The following is a 19672-nucleotide window of genomic DNA, read 5'->3' on the forward strand; positions in this document are numbered from 1 at the left end:
GTGCATTCACACACACACATTTTCTTCTCCTAAGTGAGACTTTCAACCAATTTTGTGTAAATGTTGATGCTCACGGCAAAAACTGAATTGTTTTTCCACTTAAGAAGTTCCTCTTACCTTTTAGATTTTCCCCATAGAGTTTTCCACAGAATAAAAATGATTCTTTTATAGAATAAAAAAGTCTCTTTTCCTTTCATTTTTGTCTGTACTATAAACGTCTATTTAGTTCCCATGGAAATGCAAACTCAAGTTTAAAATATCTGTGTGCATGTGTTTGTATATGTGTATGAGGAAAAGCATGCTCTGAGTAAACCCCCCAGTCATGCAACCTAAATAGTCTGACAATGAGATCGAATGAATTTGGCGAGAAGACCCTTTCATCCCCTCTGGAGCAAGCTCCAGCGACTAGGGATGTTGAAGCAGAGTAAGAGAAGGTTCTCCAGAAAATGCGGTTTATTTGAATGCATTTTCTGAACTTCCCATTCTGTGAAAAATTATATGAGGTTTTCTTCACCAGAAACTTAAAAAATGAAGACATAAGATAGAACACAGCAGAGACAAGCTGATGCCTAGACAGACTCAAGCCAATCTGTTGACTCTGCCAGGATACCAGACCTCTTAGGTGTGGATGGTGTCACAGCCCTGGGAGACTCAACGTGATTTCTGCAATCTTTAAACACCCCAGGATTCCATGATGATAGAATCCCATTTTGAGTCCCTCCCAGAACTCTAATAGCTAGAGAGTCTTCTCAGATGAAGCTCCATCCGTGATTTCTTTGCCTTCTTTCAGGGATGGGTAGCACAGGTAATTTCGGACACTAAGCTCCAACCAGGTTCAGAGAGCAGCTCATGTCATTACATAAAAACACTCTATGTCTACAGGAGAGTCATCAATGCAGGTGAGGGTGCAGCTTACTATCATGCTTTTGGCCCTATGTTACTCATATCATTACAATTCATAGGCGTTAAGTTAGTAAAAAGTTACAAGCAAGGAGACATGCCAAGACTAATATTGTACTTGTTCTTGATACCATCATTTTTTATGTGGGAGAACAAACAGATATTGCTGCCTTGAATTTTAAACTAGGTGATTACTATAGGAATTATTTTTATTTAAACCATATTTTATAGAATGATAAAAATCTTCAAGATGGTAGATCATACAATCCAAATAACCTTTCTAAAATAAAGATATTTATTGACTTCTTTTGTTAATATCAGTGTGCTTTGGCTTTCCTACTTCCAGCGTCAGGGGTTTTGGCAGGTTAGAAGGCAATCTATTCCACGGACGGCTAACTGTAATAGAGAGTCTCTTGCTTAGAGTGAGATATTCTTGTTTTCTGAATAATTGGGTATGCATTACTTTTACTTGACTATTATCACAAATTTTTACAAACCATTAATAAACCTAATCATCCCAAGTGTTTAAAATCATCTAGACACCATATTTTCAAACAGAGAAATGAAGAAAAATCAGCTTTCTGCTTTTGGTTAAGATTTTTGTAGGTTTATACTTTGAGCACCATGTAGTGTAACAGAGAGCAATAATAGGTAAAAACTGATTAGATAAATTTCAGAAGACTTTGCCTTTCTATTTCAGAAGACTTTGCCTTTCTCAAAGGTAAGCATCCCAGGGAGCAATGTGGCAAATGGTGATGAAACCAGGAACTTACTGGTTCCTGTGTTTCTCTAGACAGATGGAAACAAACAAACAAGAAAGATAAGATTAACTGTGTTCCTGTGCAAGGCAGTAACAGGAGTCAATCTCACTGGATAAAACTTGAGACTAGTACAGACTCTCCCTTCACCCATTGTGCCTTAACATATGTAAGGGCAACTAAGAACATTTTCAATAACTTTATTTTTAAGACCAATCAAAATATAAGTCTTCTATGCCTTTTCATATGCCTTTACTAACTGTGGAACTTCTCACTCCCTTTTCATGTTCTGCTGCCTCTTGCCCAAATGTCTAGCACAGCACCTACAATAAGATTGCATTTCCTGGCTAACAAATTTTGCAGCCTTGGCAAGGTTATAAGAGCTTCTTAGTAGCTACCATGTCTTACTCAGCTTTAAATTAGTTGGTAGCCTAGTTTCTGACACAGAAGAGATGCTCAATTTGTATACTACATGAAGGAAAGAAAGAAGAGGGACCATTCTCTTATGGCAAGACATTCATTTCTTTCTGTTGTTCAGTCACTCAATTGTGTCCAACTCTTTGTGACCCCATGGACTGTAGCACACCAGGCTTCTCTGTCCTTCACTGTCTCCCAGAGTTTGCTCAAACTCATGTCCATCGAGTCGGTGATGCCATCAAATCATCTCATCCTCTGTCGCCCCCTTCTCATCCTGCCCTCAATGTTTCCCAGCATCAGGGTCTTTTCCAGTGAGTCAGCTCTTTGCATCAGGTGGCCAAAATATTGGAGCTTCAGCTTCAGCATCAGTCCTTCCAATGAATATTCAGGGTTGATTTCCTTTAGGATTGACTGAGCAGGAACTTTCTATGAGATAGTTAATTTACCTTGGTTGGCTTGAACTCTGCAATTCTTCCTGGCTCCCTGTTGTTGAAGTCTTGTCTCTCAGAACCTAAAGCATAGAGTATGAAGTGTGAATCAAATTCAGTAAGTAGATCAATTCTAGAAGCAAGGAGATAGGCTTCGTTACAGCTTGTGTGGTGATTCTGCTTTATTGTTCACTGGGGCAAAAAAGTGAAAGCATGAGCCAACGCTTGGTATGTAACCATGACCACTGAAGCAATTTGAATTGCTTTCTGTGAGTACACCGATCTCATTTTCAGTAAATGTTAAGCAGGTTTCTGTGCTAAAAATACATTGAGCTGAAACAGTGGATTAAGAAAGATGCTGTTCTAAATCCCTTCTTGTAATTTTCATTTAATGGGTCTAAATTCCTTGAAGTCTCAAACTTTAAAATTGACTTGCAAAGATCTTAAGTTATGGCTCTGAATCCCTTTGGAGGAGGTGCTTATGAATATTAACTGTACCTGCTAGGTGTGGGAAATGTAGGATGCACTATGTTGGTGTAGGATTCGTATGAGCACAGAATTAGTGAGAGGTAAGTGATGAGTAAGAGGCTGTGTAGAGTTTAAATATTCAAAAGAACAGACTCTGTATGGTATTGTAAAGTGAAGCTTCATTTCTGATTTTGAAATTTACAGTGCTTGCTTATTGTCACAGCATGATCTTCGGCACAGTGGGTAGCACTTTTTAAAAGTAACGCAAATGCATGAATGTCAGAAATACCTTCAGATATCGGGGACTGCATCTTTAAGGAGTGCATTTGGCATTAAACAGCCTTTTCCAGCTAATGAATTTCTCAAGTTACAAGAATAATGGCCTTTTTAATCTTAGCAAGAGTAATTAAACAGACATTTGTTATTAATGATGTTGTTAATGGCAGAAGATATTGAATTCTCACTTTAGATATTATACTGCTTGAGAGTGATTATTTTGAATTTCAGACATAGGAGTGTATGATGGTTTTGAAAGTACAACGTCACTTTAAGAGCATTGTAAAGTACAAGTTATTTAAAGAGAAAAAGTACTGGCTTTACTATTGTTAATACCAAGAAAACTGAGTATTTCCAAATAGAGGCAGAACTCTTAGGAATAAAGAACATTTGATTGATCAGTTTTGCTTACCTGTTGAAATGGTGTTTTTCTTCTGATGAGACACATATGTGGCAGCCCACAGCTTGAGAAAGACTGACTTGCTCAATATCTTCAAAAGAATAGAAAGGCAGATTGTATTGATTGGCAGCTCTACGTCCACTTCCGTTTTCTAGCAATTTCCTCCAACTTTGTTCTGAAATCCACCCTATCTCCTTCAGAAGGACATCCTAATAAATCATTTCATTCATTCATTCAACAAATACTTACTGAGGGCCAATTATGGCCAGGCACTGTTTTATGCACTGGAACTATATCTATGAAAACAGAGTAGTCAAAACACACAAAAAGTCACAAATAAACAAAGGCAGTATTAAAAAAGACAAATTCCTACCTGCTATGATTGGGGTTAATGAATTAATCAATATAGTCAGGCCACAGCATTCCCTGTGGATTCTCATGGTCTGGTGCCAGTAGCCGGACGTGAGCCAAATGGCCCCAATCACACCAGAAATCAAGGCTTTTCTCTCCGCTTGAGGGAAAGAAAAATTTCAGATCAGCAGCCAGGCCACGTTGCCTCTGGCAGTGATTTTGTGACTGGAAGGGAATCCAGGCTTAGGATGAATCAGAAACTAAGGACAACCATGGGTGTTTCCACTGCCTGCCCTAAAAGTATCTGCAGTCAGTTGCCTGTGTGCTTAGTCATTTCTGACTCTTGTGACCCCATGGACTGTAGCCCACCAGGTTCCTCTGTCCATGGGATTTTCCAAGCAAGAGTACTGGAGCAGGTTGCCATTTCCCACTCCAGGGGATCTCCCAACCCAGGGATCGAACCCGCATCTCTTGGGTCTCCTGCATCAGTAGCTGGATTCTTTACCACTAGTGCCACCTGGGTAGGAATGTAGCCTTCCCATCAGGAAATCCATCCCTGGTTTCCCACAGGACAGACTACTTAAAGCAGATCCTCTAGATTTTTGACACTATACAGCTGTCATTTATCCAAATTTCAAATGTAAAATTTAGAATCAAGGTACTCAGCAACTGGAATAAGACCAGTTGAATCCTTGGACTGTGAGATAAAAGCTATTTGAAAGAAAGATACCAAGTTGAAACTTTGGAATTACCTCCTCTCTCCATCACAATAGTTAGTCAAAAACTGTTGAATTTTGAGAGTGATGGCAGACATAGAATCACCCTTAAGGATCTTAAGAACCCAAGGGTAGTGGTGTCTATCATACCTCTATTTAATCCATAAGTCTCTTTGCTTACAGAAATCAAATAGACCTTTGAGATCCACTGTAATGGGGACATGCTCAACAAAGTTATAGCCCTGACTCAGCTGCTCTGCCAGATGTGCTAGTATCTTTCTTTGAGTAATTAATTCTCAGATGTATGACATGAGGCTTCAAGTAGCAAATTCATTCTTTTCTACTGTAATCAGACAAGAAAGGACACATAGGGTGATAATACACATTCATAGTTTTCTTCCAGGTATGTTAACTGTCCCACTCTCTGTCATCAATCAGAAGATATCTGGATTATCTAGACATCTCATGCAGCATCAGATTAATTATTACACTGATGGTATCATGCTGATGAGGAAGAATCAGGGAGGGGTGATTAGCATGCTGGAGGTCTTGGTAAGACACATGTGCCCCAGAGGGTGAGAGATAAACCCGCTGAAAATTCAGAGACCTGATACTTCTGTAGTTTTTAGGGACTCAGTGGTCCAGGACATGTTGGGATATTTTCTATAAAATTAAAGAAAAATTGCCACTTGTATCCTCTATCACAAAGAAGGCATAATATTTATTAAGCCTATTTGTGTTCTGAAGGTAGTACCTTTTCATACTTAGAAGTACTGTCCTAGCTGATTTGCTAGATGATACAAAAGTCTGTTATCTTTGTATGAGGTGTGGAACAATAAAGGGTTTTGCAGCAATTCAGGCTATACTGTAAGTAAAAATCCACTTTGGGTATGTTGTCCAGCAAAGCATGTGATGCTGGAGGTGTGTGGTAGGAAAAGATGCAGTGTGTGGCTTATGGCAAGAAGAGATTCATATCAAAGACACTGTAGTTCCAGAACAAGGCCATGTAACTTGGGGTGGAGAAACAGCTGGATCCTGGTAGAGACCCATATGAGTTGGGTTCTATTTAATGTCCCAAACCATTATTTGATAGAACCCAGCAGCAGTCCATGATAAAAAATGGCAGACTTGCATTGAGTCTGAACATACCAGAGGGCACAAGAAAAGCATGAATACCTAGCTTAGACTTCTCTCCCCTCTCTGTCAACCACTATGTTTGCAGCAGAACCCTGCTTCACCTCCCATCTATGACCATATATGGATATCCTTTATGACAGCTGAAGGAGAAGAAAGCTCAAGCTTGGTGTATGGATGACCAAATAATCATTGGAGTTCTTGCCAAATAATCAAATACATTGGTTCTTTATGTGCAAACCAAAAATGGGTGTGGTTTCATTCCAAGCTATACTCAGACAGTGCTAAGAGACACTTTTCCCATTGGCACAGATTCTGGTTGTATATTTGGTTACTTACTATCTGAAAGAAGTGCCCCAAGGTGAGAATATATAGAGTCATGAGTAATTGAAATGACTGGATGAGCCCAAGGGGCCTGGAACTTTAGAGACAAGAATGTACGAGGTAGAATATGTGGATGGAGGCAACAAAGGAGTGGGCACAAAGTATGAAGATCTTTGCTTGGTTTGTGAAGACCCACCAGAAGACATCACTGTAGAAGAATCATGGAACTAGAAAGTAGGCACAACTGACTCAGTTGGTAGACATTAGTTTGCCTTCGTCATCAGCCACCCCAGAACTGGTGTAATGAGCTCATGACTTGGGAGGACCCAGCTGCAGAGACGAAGGTTTCATGTGCGTACAACAGAGTGCCTCTCACTTTCCAGGGCTAGTCTAGCTATTGCCAAAGCCGAATCTCTGATGTGTCTCTATTCCACGAAGAGACTAATCAACTGCTGGGAGCAGATTGACGGTATTCAGTCTCTTTTGTTCTGAAAGGTCTAGTAGTTTATTACAGAACATACCAGAATGTTGTTATTATTCCATCACTAAGTCATGTCTGACTTTTTGCGACCCCATAGATTACAGCACACCAGGCTTCCTTGTCCTTCATTATCTCCTGGAGTTTGCTCAAACTCATGTCCATTGAGTCAGTGGTGCCATTCAATTATCTCATCCTCTGTCACGTCCTTCTTCTCCTGCCCTCAATCTTTCCCAGCATCAGTCTTTTCCAATGAGTCAGCTCTCTGTATCAGGTGGCCAAAGTTTTGGAGCTTCAGCATCAGTCCTTCCAATGAATATTCAGCGTTGATTTCCTTTAGGATTGACTCCTTGCTGTCCAAGGGACTCTCAAGAGTCTTTTACAGCATCAAAATTCGAAAGCATATGAGGTCATCTTTTTTGACCTCCAAGTCACCCCCAATCAGAGACTGTCAGGGTGCCTTACCGACAGGCATGGAATCCTATATGCATCCCACCAATGAACCCACTTCACAGTCAATGAGATATAGGAGCAAAAAGACCATGCCCATGGAATCTGTGGGTTGCATCAGACACTACATTCAAAAGCTACTGGGTGGATATGGTGTGCAAATGACTTGGGGAATGTAGAGGTGAATCAGCTGCTCAGAGGCCATACTCTGGACGAAAGTGGTGCCTTGTGTAGGTGGATCAGAGACTTGTATATGGCATTGTATTTGATAGATTCATGCATCTGAAACTTCAGTCGGTAGCAGGGTTGGAAGCAAGAATGCTACCAACATTGTCCACAATGATTTACTATGGGATAGTGTTCTTCCTGTTCTTACAACTCTGTGCTCTCTAAGGTAGAAATCTTGGCCCCTAATTAGTCTGTCCCTACTCTTCCTGGGGACAGACTCAAGTGTGGAGGGGAAAGCCACTCATACTCCCATATTTCTTTTCCCACTTTTTTTCTGTGTGATTAGACAGCGTAACTGCAAACTGCCTGACCAGTCATGCTGTCTTAGCAGAAGCTACATCTTCTTTTGTGACACCTTGAACATCTCTTCCATGAGTTAGTTTTCTGCATTCGAAATAAAGGGGGCCATAGTTAGCTGTGAGGAATAATGAGGTGTGATATTGATTTCATCTTCCTACTCTGCTTCATGTCACACCCCCGGATCATCTCTGTGGACCCAGAGAGGTACCAGTCGGGGAGTTATGGATCCTGTAGTTATTATGCTTGTGTGTAGAAGTGGCACAATTCTTGAGCAGAAAGCTTGTGACTTACTTTTTACAGTCAAAACGACAGTGCTGGGCGCATAGAAGCTATGCTATATTGACTGAACTAAACTATGTAGGTTGGTGGTGTTGAGAAGCAGTTGCCTTCAGTATTTTAATAAATAACTCTGAGTTGTTGTTTATTCATTCTCATTAGAAATATGAGTTAAACAATGGCGTGATCTGATGTTCTCAATGAAATTTCTTTCAAACCAGAGATTCAATGGGAAATTATTTTTCAGTAGAAAGGAGGCACTTTAGTCAAGCTTGGGGGCAGGTCCCATGGTGACATGTGATAGTGTGTCTTTCCTTTGACTTTTAAATCTTTACATCTCCTGAGGGGAAAAAAAATGAGCCAGCTTTAAAAAAAATCCACCAAGCTCTAGAGAACAGAGTTTACAGAGAACTGAATTACACGCTTCTTTGAATCCATGTACTCCAGCTTTCCTGCCTCTTCCTGCTTCCAGCTGACATTTTCCAAGAAGCACTGTTCTGCATTGCATTTTCTCATCAGGACACTCAGCCATCTTAGTTTCAGGGTCACTTGAATCACATGGTTAACCTGATTCTTTTTTTCATTTTCCAAAATATCACAAATAGGCCTTTTTTTTAAGAAGGGGGAAAAAAAAAATCTGGCTTCAGTTGTTAATTTCCTCTGTTCTGTCAAGATTAGGCTAGTAGTTCTGAGTAATTCTGGCTCATTTTCTCAAGGGACTAAGCCTGAAATAATCCAGTGTTTATTTTTATACAAATTCTCACAGTACTACAACATTTCAGTGACTTCCTGGGATGTTTCTAGTTTTTCACAGGCCAAGAGGCCATTCTCAGAGGTAGCTCCTTCATGTAAACCTAAAAATGGCACTTTCCCACATTATAGTTTATCAGGAAGTTTAAAGTTCAACAGTCCTCCTCTCTTTTCTTTCTCATCACAGAGGAAGGAAAAAATAAGGGGCAGTTCCAGCATCTTAGCTCATTCCAGCATGGCCATTCCATTTCAGTGTTTTGGAACCTGGGAAAGAGGCAGGGAGGTTGGAGTATATCTTGGCTGAGAGATGGCTGGACTGGGAAACAGCACTCTCTGTCATTCCCTATGTCACTGTGTGTGTGACCCTGACCTCTTCCCAGCATTCCTGACCCCACCTCTAACTGGGGGAAAATGATGTTTGTCATGTAACTCACAGCATTCTCCCAAAGTCGTGAGATACTATGCTGAAAAACATGGGAATCGTGTTTGGAAGGCCAACCCTATCTTCTGCACACTTGTGTCTGAATCTACCTTCCCTATTTGCCCTCCACTACACTTTCTCCAGAACCCTTGCTTTCAGCCCAAGGAATGGACTCACTATCTCTTTTGGTATTAATAACATAGAATTCTCTACCTCTGTGCCATTCCTTGGGGTTTCCCAGATGGCTCAAGAGGTAAAGAATTCGCTTGCAGTGAAGGAGATGCAGGTTGGATCCCTGGGTCAGGAAGATCCTCTGGAGGAGAAATTGCAACCCACTCCAGTGTTCTTGCTTGGAAAATCCCATGGACAGTGGAGCCAGGGGGAGCTATCTATAGTCCATAAGGTTGCAAAGAGACAGACATGACTGAGTGACAGCATGCCTTGCCCCAGTGTGATGCTCCTCTTTCTTTGCCTATTGATACTCAATCTAAACCCAATTCTTAAATTCAGCCTCACTCTTTTCCTTCCTCTCAAATCCTATGACTCTTTCCACTTAATACTTCACTTGGATACACATTTCTTGCTCCAGAATTTGTAAAATGCACTGCAACATTTTTTTTTTTTGTCCTTCATCTCTTCTAGCACAAGGTAAGTACCTAGTGAGTGAAAGCTGCTCAGTTGTGTCCGACTCTTTGTGATCCCATGGACTATACAGTCCATGGAATTCTCCAGGCCAGAATATTGGAGTGGGTAGCCATTCCCTTCTCCAGGGAATCTTCCCAACCCAGGGATTGAACCAACGTCTCCCACATTGCAGGTGGATTCTTTACCAGCTGAGCCACAAGTGAAGTCCAGGGTAAGTACTCGAAGCCCTCAAATAATGTTTGACCAAACAGTCCTTACATCAGCTCCTTAACCTTTCATGTTGGTTTTAGTTCACCTACACGTTGTTGAAATTGCACACCAAAATGTGATTATGGTATGTGCATTCAGGCATACAAAGTGGGCAGTGGAAAAATCTGTTTGAAATATTTAGCCTAGAGTGTTAAATTCAATCCTAGAAGTCAAGAATCATTTAGCTGTGTCAGGTTCAGGGCTATATTTAAGTTTATTGTTTCATAACAAGTCAGGTCTATTTCAGTGTATTGTTCTCTGTACAAGGTCTCCCTGTAACCATGCATTATAATAGGCTGTTGCCAGCATTCTCAAAGTTTCAGAGATGGATTCTTGATTACTTGCTTCCTGCCCCAGGGATTCTTACTGTTAGGATTGTCATTAAACAAAGCAGCCTCCCTGGCATTGTATTCTGACAAACAATTTGCACCTTTGTAAACTGATTAACGGAATGAGTTTGTTTTGATAATTGATCCTTGACTTCATTTTAAAGGACAGCAAACTTTTAAAAGGACTTCTATGTTTGTTACAAATGCTTTTCCTGAAATTTAAAAATAATTTAGAAATCTATTTAAGAAAAAGGACACCAAGAAACAAATTAAGGCTGGAGACCATTCTTTCAAACTACTATGGATGTGAATTATCTTCTTAGAATCATCCCCTCCCCCCACAACCCAAAGTGAGTGATGGACTCTTTTTGAAGTATAGTTGACTTACAATATTGTTAGTTTCAGAAGTACAGCACAGTGATTCAGTATTTTTATAATTATATTTCATTTAATGTTATTGTAAAATAATGGTTATATTTCTGTGCCATGCAATATATCCTTGTATATCTATTTTATACATAGTAGTTTGTATATCTTGATCTCATACCTCTAGTTTGATTCTCTTTTCTCTCTCTCCACTGTATCTACTAGAATGTTTTCTGTATCTGTAAGTCTGTTTCTGTTTTCTTATGTAAATTCATTTTATTTTTTAGATTGCACATATAAGTCATAGCAAAGTATCTTTCTATGTCTGACATTTCACTAACATAATACTCTCTAGATCCATCCATGTTGTTGCAAAGGGCAGAATTTCATTCTTTTTAGTGACTGAGTAATATTCCATTGTGTGTGTGTGTGTGTGTATCTACACACACACACACACCACATCTGCTTAATTCATTCATCTGTTGACGTGCTCTTTGGCAGAGACAATGGCCCATTTGCAATACAACCCATAGTGCAAATTTTATAATCTAAATTATGATTATTCCTGTGAACTAATCTGTCTAAAGCTCAACATAGGAATCTTTGTTAACAAACTGGATTTTAAAAAATGCTTCATATTGGCAATTGTTCTTCATTTCATGCTCTAGGTCAATAATTCTGTCAGTCAGTCATGCAGGCTTTGGCAAGTACGAGGGAAAAGTTACTCCCAATAAATCTATTGTAATTGTGGGATAATTTAACAGCCATTCTTGTTTTCTTGTATTTCTGGTATTTAATTACATTTTGTTAGATATTTCTATTTTTTTTGTTGTTGCTTGTTTATAATAGTTTAGTGGAAGTTCATACAAATATTAGTGTCAAAGAGTTCCAAGTAAAAAAGGAAGCTGAAAGTAAAAGGAAGGGTTAGGCATAATCATTGACACAGTTAGCTTAGGTAGAAATTTGGGTAACTGATCATTTTGGTGGTCTAATGAAATCTAGTGTGTCTTTGCTATTGGTAAAGACTATTAAAAATATGTTTCAGTAGAGTACACTTTAAAAATGGAAGGGAGGTTTTAAAAGCCATTGTGAATTAACAGTGAGACACTAGCCCTTCTATTAAAAAAAAAAAAAAGCTGCTCTTTTCACTTTAAAGTGACTGTAGGATTGGGATCCTATACATTACACAGTTGGGGGGAAATGTGACTAGACATGGTTGTCAGCAGACTTAAAACTGACAAAAACACTGTCCACACAAAAATTTATTTTCAGGATTTCTTGAGGTAACAAGAAGTGGAATAAAGTAGATTTTCATTCTGTAGAATGATTCTGACATCTTGAGCTCATAAAATCCCCCTAGGAAATGTCCAGAGATGGATATTGATAGAAAAAATTCCCATTTTGAACTCTTTATAAGTGTTTTTCTTACTATTCAATGCCCTTTAGTTATTGCTAGAGAAAACACAGTGAAAGAGTATAAGTTCTTAACTGGTTAATGAAAAATTGAGATAAACAAAAGAGTTGCTTAAATATAGATTTTCTCCTCACATAATTTGTCTCATTAAAATGCTTTTAATATTCTGTATTCTGATTTTCCTTGAAGGAAATATTGTTCTACAAAATTTCAATGAGACATGCTAAAAATAATGTCTGTGACAGAAATGTTAATTTCCTTTCTAAATAATTAAATTTAAAACTATTGCATCTTATATTTCAAAAAAGATCATTAGATCTTTTCCCTTAAGGGAAAACTGATACCCAGGGAGAATAAAAAAAACTTGCCCAAAGTCACAGAGCTAACAATCAGTTTTTAGGGTTGGGTTAAACCCAAGTTACTTTTCTCCACCCTAATTCTCCTTCCATTTTGCTAAGCCATCACTGCTTATTTGAAAGCCTGCCTTCATTCATTGTATTGCAATAAGGAAATCTTGTTCAAGTCAGTATACAGGATATGCAATGTGGTAATTTGACTGCCATGTAGGAATCCAACAAGCTTGATTTAGGTTGTAGGACATTCTGGTTTTCATTTTGTCGATTTTCTTTTTTATTCTACATAGGTTACAATATTGCATATGGACTGGACAAATGTTTTCTGTTGTTGTTCTAGAGAGAGTTATTATATCAAATTGTGAAACAAATATGTTTTCTTTAGAATCTTCAGTTTTCACTCTTGTTGTCATTTCTTTCACCATCTCCACAATGTCTTTCATCTGAGATCTTCTACCCTATTATTTGTATTTGATTATGTCGTTTCAAATCTGGATAATATTATTTAAATTTTATTGTGAGTTTGAATGAATATGCAACCTCTTATTCGAGTATTTGTGTTTTGACATTTTCATTGTGGAATAAAAGGTCACATCTCTAATTATAAAAATAAATTCAGGAACTAATCATTAGGTTAAAAAAGTTTTATTTATTTACTTACTGTATTCCCTTGAAATGCAGCCTGTGTAGTTATCTATTATATTTTCTCCTTGTTGTTGTTCAGTCTGTCAGTCCTATGCAACTCTTTGCTTCCCCATGGACTGGAGCACGCCAGGCTTTCCTGTCCTTCACCATCACCTGAAGCTTGCTCAAACTCATGTCCATTGAGTCAGTGATACCATCCAACCATCTTGTCCTCTGTCGTCCCCTTCTCCTCCTGCCTTCAATCTTTCCCAGCATCAGGGTCTTTTCTCATGAGTCAGTTCTTCGCATCAGGTGGCCAAAGTATTGGAGCTTCAGCATCAATCCTTCTAATGAATATTCAGGATTGATTTCTTTTAGGATTGACTGGTTTGATCTTCTTGCTGTCCAAGGGACTCTCAAGAGTCTTCTTAAACACCTCAAAAGCATCAATTCTTTGGCGTTCAGCTTTCTTTATGTTCCAATTCTCGCATCCATACATGACTACTGGAAAAACGATAGCTTTGACTAGGTGGACTTTTGTCATTTTTTTTGGCATTTGCTTCATAGAACAATAATCATTGGCCTTCTGCTCTGTATCAGAATTTGTAAAACGAATCAGTGTAATTTTGTATTAGATTCAGTTAAATTCATCAACATTTATTCATTGGCCCTGTATAGGCACTATGCTAATACTATGAGGATGAGAAAGATGAGTAGGACATTGGACTATTCTGAAAGATCTGAAAAACAACATATTCTTGGGTACAGTGTAGCTCAAATACCACATTTTCTAATTTTCTATTTTTATGACTCAAAACATGGCTTCCAGGTCCTTCTCTACCAATTCTATGCAGCCATAGCAAACTGGTTCAAGTTTGTATTGTATTTGAATTGCTTTATAATCTCTCGTTGTTGAGTCGCCAAGTTGTGTCTGACTCTCTGCGACCCATTGGACTGCGGCACAGCAGGCTTCCCTGTTCCTCACCATCTCCTGGAGTTTGCCCAAGTTCATGTCTATTTCATTGGTGATGCAATCTAAGCATCTCATCCTCTGTGTCCACTGTATAGCATCATTCAGTAGTTCTCAAATGTTTCGGACTCAGGAAACTTTAATAGTCCTAAAAGCTATTGAGGATCAAAAAGACCTTTAAATATATATATAATTAAAAGTCACTCAGTCATGTCCAACTCTTTGCGACCCCATGGACTGTAGCCTGCCAGGTTACTCTGTCCATAGGTATTCTCCAGGCAAGAATACTGGAGTGGGTTGCCATGCCCTCCTCCAGCAGATCTTCCCAACCCAGGGATCGAACCCAGGTCACCTGCATTGCAGGCAGAGTTTTTACTGTCTGACCTGGCTTACATGGGAAGCCCGGGAGTACTGTAGTGGGTAGTCTCTCTCTTCTCCAGGGGATCTTCCCAATCCAGGGATGGAACTGTGGTCTCCTGCATTTCAGGTTAATTCTTTACCAGCTGAGCTACTAGGAAAGCCCAAAAAGACCTTTAGTTTTTGTGAATAATGTATATCAGTATATACCACATTAGAAATGAATACTGAGAAAGTTTCAATCTATGCATTCAGTTCAGTTCAATTGCTCAATCCTGTCCAACTCTTTGTGACCCCATGGGCTGCACACGCCAGGTTTCCCTTTCCATCACAAACTCCTGAGGGTTTCTCAAACTCATGTCCATCAAGTCAGTGATGCCATCCAACCATCTCATCCTCTGTCGTCCCCTTCTCCTCCTGCCTTCAATCTTTCCCAGCATCAGGGTCTTTTCCAGTGAGTCAGTTTTTTGCATCAGGTGGCCAAAGTATTGGAGCTTCAGCATCAATTTATGTATTAAATTGCATAGATGCATTAAAGCTATGCATTAATTTTTTAAAAAATAACACTAAAGACAATAGTAAATATCAATATGAAGTAATGACACTTTTCATAAAAGAATCCACCCTACCTTTCCCAACACATATTTAATGAGAAGAATTAGCATTATTTTATATATTTGAAAATATCTTTAATATCTGGTTTAACAGAAAACATCCCTGGCTGTTGTTATATGTTGTTTGGTTACATAATATCAAGAAAACATTGCCTCATAAACATATAAGTAAAAGGAGGATGTTTTAAATATTCTTTTTGATATTACACCAAAACTCAACATGTAGTAATGATTTATTAAAGATTATTTGAAATGTAGAATATGAACCCATGCCAATAACCATTCATACTTGTTACACTAAAATCCATATGCCTATCTTATATTTTAAATTTATCTTTTACCCATGCATGTTTTTGTAACAGTATTATTAACGATTTGGAAAATATTAGTTTACTAAGCTATGCATATCTGTAAGTGTTGTCTCCTCTAATTATACAGTATCAATAAAGCACATTCATTACTGTCACTAGCAGTTTATCAGACAACTCTTTATGTCTTGAGAAGCTGTCATGATGACAGATGCACAATTCCCAAAATTCTAAGTTCTGCTTGAAAGCTTAAATTTTACCTTTGGCAAAACATGAAAGTGAAAGTGAAGTCGCTCAGTCCTTTCTGACTCTCTGCGACCCCATGGACTGTAGCCTACCGAGCTCTTCCGTCCATGGGGATTCTCCAGGCAAGAATACTGGAGTGGGTTGCCATTTCCTTCTCCAGGGGAACTTCCCGACCCAGGGATCAAACCCAGGTGTCCCATGTTGTAGGCAGACGCTTTACCATCTGAGCCACCAGGTGAAACATACCATCCAAATAATTTTCCCTAAGGTGCCTGAGTCATTTTTTTTTGTCATCTTCAAGCCAATGTCTATAAAATAAGCAAATCTGAATAATCAAAGTTCTTTTTTTTCAAGTAAATATTATGTTCTGTGAAGAATAATGGCTAGTTCACTGGAAACTCGTCCATCATCCTTTTCCTGGAGGCGACTATTGTCTAGTATGTAGAAGGATGTTAGGTATGCTCCCCATTTTGTCACACAGATTATTAAAAACATGTACGTAAGACTTGACATTTAGTGAAGGCGGCTTTTTATTTTTATTTGTCTTTTACAGTGATAGTGAAGTGACAAATACAGTCCCTCCTAGTGTAGCCCAGTGCCACCTCTTTGATTCACTCGAAGGTGCCAGCAGTTTCACCCACCATTTCTTTTACACCATTAGTGAAAACTTCAATAGTTAATAAAAGAACAACAGCAAAACTTAAGCTTGCTAGGAAACTAGTTTTGAGCTTAAGAACCCTGAAAGGGAATTGGGGATCCCTTGAACTTCATGGACCATTCTTTGGCAATGGTTGCTAAAGGAGACAGAATGTTATATTAGTATACAGTCTAGCTTGATACTTTTAAACCATTGTGATAATGGAAAAAAACTTGATTTTCTGGGCCTCAGGTATTACAAAATGAGGGGAAGTGGAAATCTTTACTTTTTAAATTCTCCTTCTCTTTTTTCTTTCTGATTTATTTTGTTTACATTTATATTGTTATCACCTGACAGAGCAGAGCCTTCTAAGTCCTGAAAATATTCATTTGCCCACTGATCAAGTTGCAATTTGTGTCAAGTAAGGAACTAAAGATGTTAAGTATTTTCTTAACGATGTGCCATTTGGAGTGAGAAGGTCATTTATTTATGATTTTTCTTTTAAAATTTGAAATAATTCTCAAACTTTTAACCTTTCTATGATTATAATTTTTATACTTTAAATTTTTATATCATTTTAATTTTTGTACAATAATGTCTGGCCTGCTAATGATATCATAGTAACCATTTACTGAATGCATATGTTAGGCATTACGCTAGTCACTTCATTGTCCTTGTTATGAAGATATCAGTAAAATACTCAACTTTTCCCTTAAACTAAAGAAAGTGAAATACTTATAATGGGAAAATATATGACTTTTTTTTTGAGACTGTAAAACAAAAACCCTTTACATTTACAATTTTAACATGCAATAGGTAGGGGCTTCCCTGGTGGCTCAGATGGTTAAGAAACTGCCTGAAATGCAGGAGACCTGGGTTCAATTCCTGGGTCAGGAAGATCCCCTGGAGAAGGGAATGGCAATCCACTCCAGTTGTCTGGCCTGGAGAATCTCATGGACAGAGAAGACTGGCAGGTTATAGTCCACGGAGTCCCAAAGAATTGGACATGACCAAGCGACTTTTACTTTCACGAGATTTCAGGTGGTATCATGTGACAAAACTATTTTTTTTCTATATTTTGTTATTTGAATGTTGAGAAAATTTTGTGATTCATATACAAATGTATTTAAACACATGTGATTTACCTAAGCAAAATATCAATATTTTTGCAAGTTAAGCAGTAGCAAGCAGGTAGTTCAGGTACATAGAAATCAGGTATCGTTCATGAAAGGATCATCATGAACAAAATTGAAAGTAATTTAAAAAACAGAAGTGAGCTTCACTTCTGGTGTTTACAGTTGTGTTTATTGTAGGACATGATCTTTTACTTAGTCCCCAAGGAAACTGACATCTGTATTTGATTTAATGGACTGTTGTTCAAAACCCATGCAGAAGACCTTAGTGCAATCTGTGAACATACCCAGATTCTCAGCTTAGGTTCCCAGAATTCAGAGCAGGCACTCTGGGAAAGAACTCATGTTTCTATGCATTTTGACTGACTGAGCTTATTCCTCTTTGAAAGTTTTGTTCCTCTTTGAATCTATTTTTATCTTTAAGTTGATGAAAAATAAGTGTTTTGTTACATTTTGTTATCATTTTAAGCAAAGACCAGAATCAGATCAGAATTTAAAGCATGATTTTGCATTAAATTATGTCATTCAAACCTAAGTCCTGCTCCCTTGTTCTTTGGCCTGAATTCTGAATGAAGATTTAGAAAGGATATAGGTACAGTTGTGTGTCAAGGAATCAAATAAGGTGTGAATATATCAAAACCAATCTCATGCAGATACCTGCTGTTAAATTTTACCTCTCTACTATAAGGGATAGCTAATATACTGTTCAAAAGCTCTTTAGTAGGAACATCTGAAAATGTAGTTTTGTGCTGTACCAAACTTTAATAACTAAGGCTTCTTTCCGTGTTTTTAAAAAGCCTGACAATAATGGCTCTGTAATTACTGAACTAATGTTATCAATTCCAACAGATATCACATTTATTAAACAGAAAATGCTATGTTGCTGTTCATCAGTTAGAAATGTGTGTAATTGAAATATGAAAATGAAGTCTGTTGGAGTATGTGATTCATCATGAATTCTGCAAGCCCTACACTAACTCTCTTTTTCCTAATTAAACTGTCAAATTGAAATCTTATAATTAATGCAACCACATGCCTTACACTGGGTTTTCCACCCGCATGTAAAGCTCAATTCAGCAGAAACTTTGCAAGAGCCTTCTTTAGGAAGAATGCAGTTCTTTGCTCTTCTGACCTCTCGAGCAGAAATCCTGCCACGCTCCCCCAGCACAGAATATTGTATGTCATGAGATTTCTATTCTCTGCATGGTTAGGAGCAGAGTGGGCTAACACATATGCCAGGAGAGCTGGTAATCCTGGTTTTGAGTTTTTCCTGGAGAGACAGTAGAGAGGACGTTGAGAGCTGCAGTGAGGTCTTCTGTATTCTTTTCATCACTGTATATTTCTACCCCATGACTAGGTTTTTTAATGCTGTTGCTTAAATTTAAAGACTCAGAAGGGTTTTTTCTGATTAGAGCTTTGAGGACATAAATTTACACCTCTGTTCTGTAAGACTGAACAGCACAGAGTGATTAGCAGCAATTTATTTATACTCAGGGTAAAAACTGTACATGTTACACTTACTCTGGCCAGAGTAGATATACCGAATTCTGCTTTGGCAAGGAAGGGTCTTGGAGGTGTCTTACCTGAAGAGGGTTTATTTCTGGCGTTGTGGTTGTTCTTGTTAAGTCACTAACTCATATCCGCCTGTTTGCAACCCCATGAGCAGTAGCACACCAGGCTTCCCTGTCCTTCATTATCTCCCAGAGTTTCCTCAGACTCATGTCCATTGAGTTGGTGATGCCAATCAACCATCTCAGGATATTTATGCATATCTCTGTAAGATCACTTGATGGTAAAAAGACTTTATGTCTTGTACTAACTCTTATCCATTTGTAGTTACTGGCTGCGATGTTATCTTCAGAAGGATTGTGTATTTGCCTCTGACTCAGCTGGGATCAGTTATTATGTCTGATTGGTAAGGCAATGATGGGGCAGCAAAGTGTCTCTTAATTCCATCTCGGGGTTTGTCAGGTCCTTATAGATGTCTTTGTCAAATGCTTTTCATCATCTGTGGTATCTCTAGTCTTTCAGGTTTTTATAAGATTCAGTTTCTGGTCAAACTTGAGCTTAAGTTTCTCTAAGAAACAGTTTCGTTCTCTGCTTAGTTTCCAAATTTAATAATTACAGATTTCTATTCTAAAATTTATTTTATTGAAGTATAGTTGTTTTACACTGTTGTGTTAATTTCTGCTGTGTAGCAAAATGATTCAGTTTTATATATATATATAAACACATACGTACATTCCTTTTCATATTCTTTTCCATTATGTTTTATCACAGGATATTGAGTAGTTTCCTGTGCTATACAGTAGGACCTTGTTATTTATCCATTCTATGTATAATAGTTTGCAC

The 19672-nt window shown here is 38.2% G+C and overlaps 2 long non-coding RNA genes across 2 annotated transcripts in view; one reads left to right on the forward strand and one right to left on the reverse strand.

Annotated features, from left to right (window-relative positions):
• The window catches only part of LOC122439549, a 322576-nt gene that overhangs the window by 184875 nt on the left and 118029 nt on the right, over nt 1–19672 (forward strand). The gene's annotated exons all lie outside the window — the stretch shown is intronic.
• On the reverse strand, nt 2449–4200 carry LOC122439547. Its single transcript, XR_006268914.1, has 3 exons — nt 4021–4200; nt 3660–3738; nt 2449–2586 (listed from the first exon to the last, which is right to left on the reverse strand). It is a non-coding gene; the product is annotated as an uncharacterized LOC122439547 (long non-coding RNA).

Source organism: Cervus canadensis, chromosome 4 (assembly GCF_019320065.1).
Source record: "Cervus canadensis isolate Bull #8, Minnesota chromosome 4, ASM1932006v1, whole genome shotgun sequence".
Taxonomy (NCBI): Eukaryota; Metazoa; Chordata; class Mammalia; order Artiodactyla; family Cervidae; genus Cervus; species Cervus canadensis.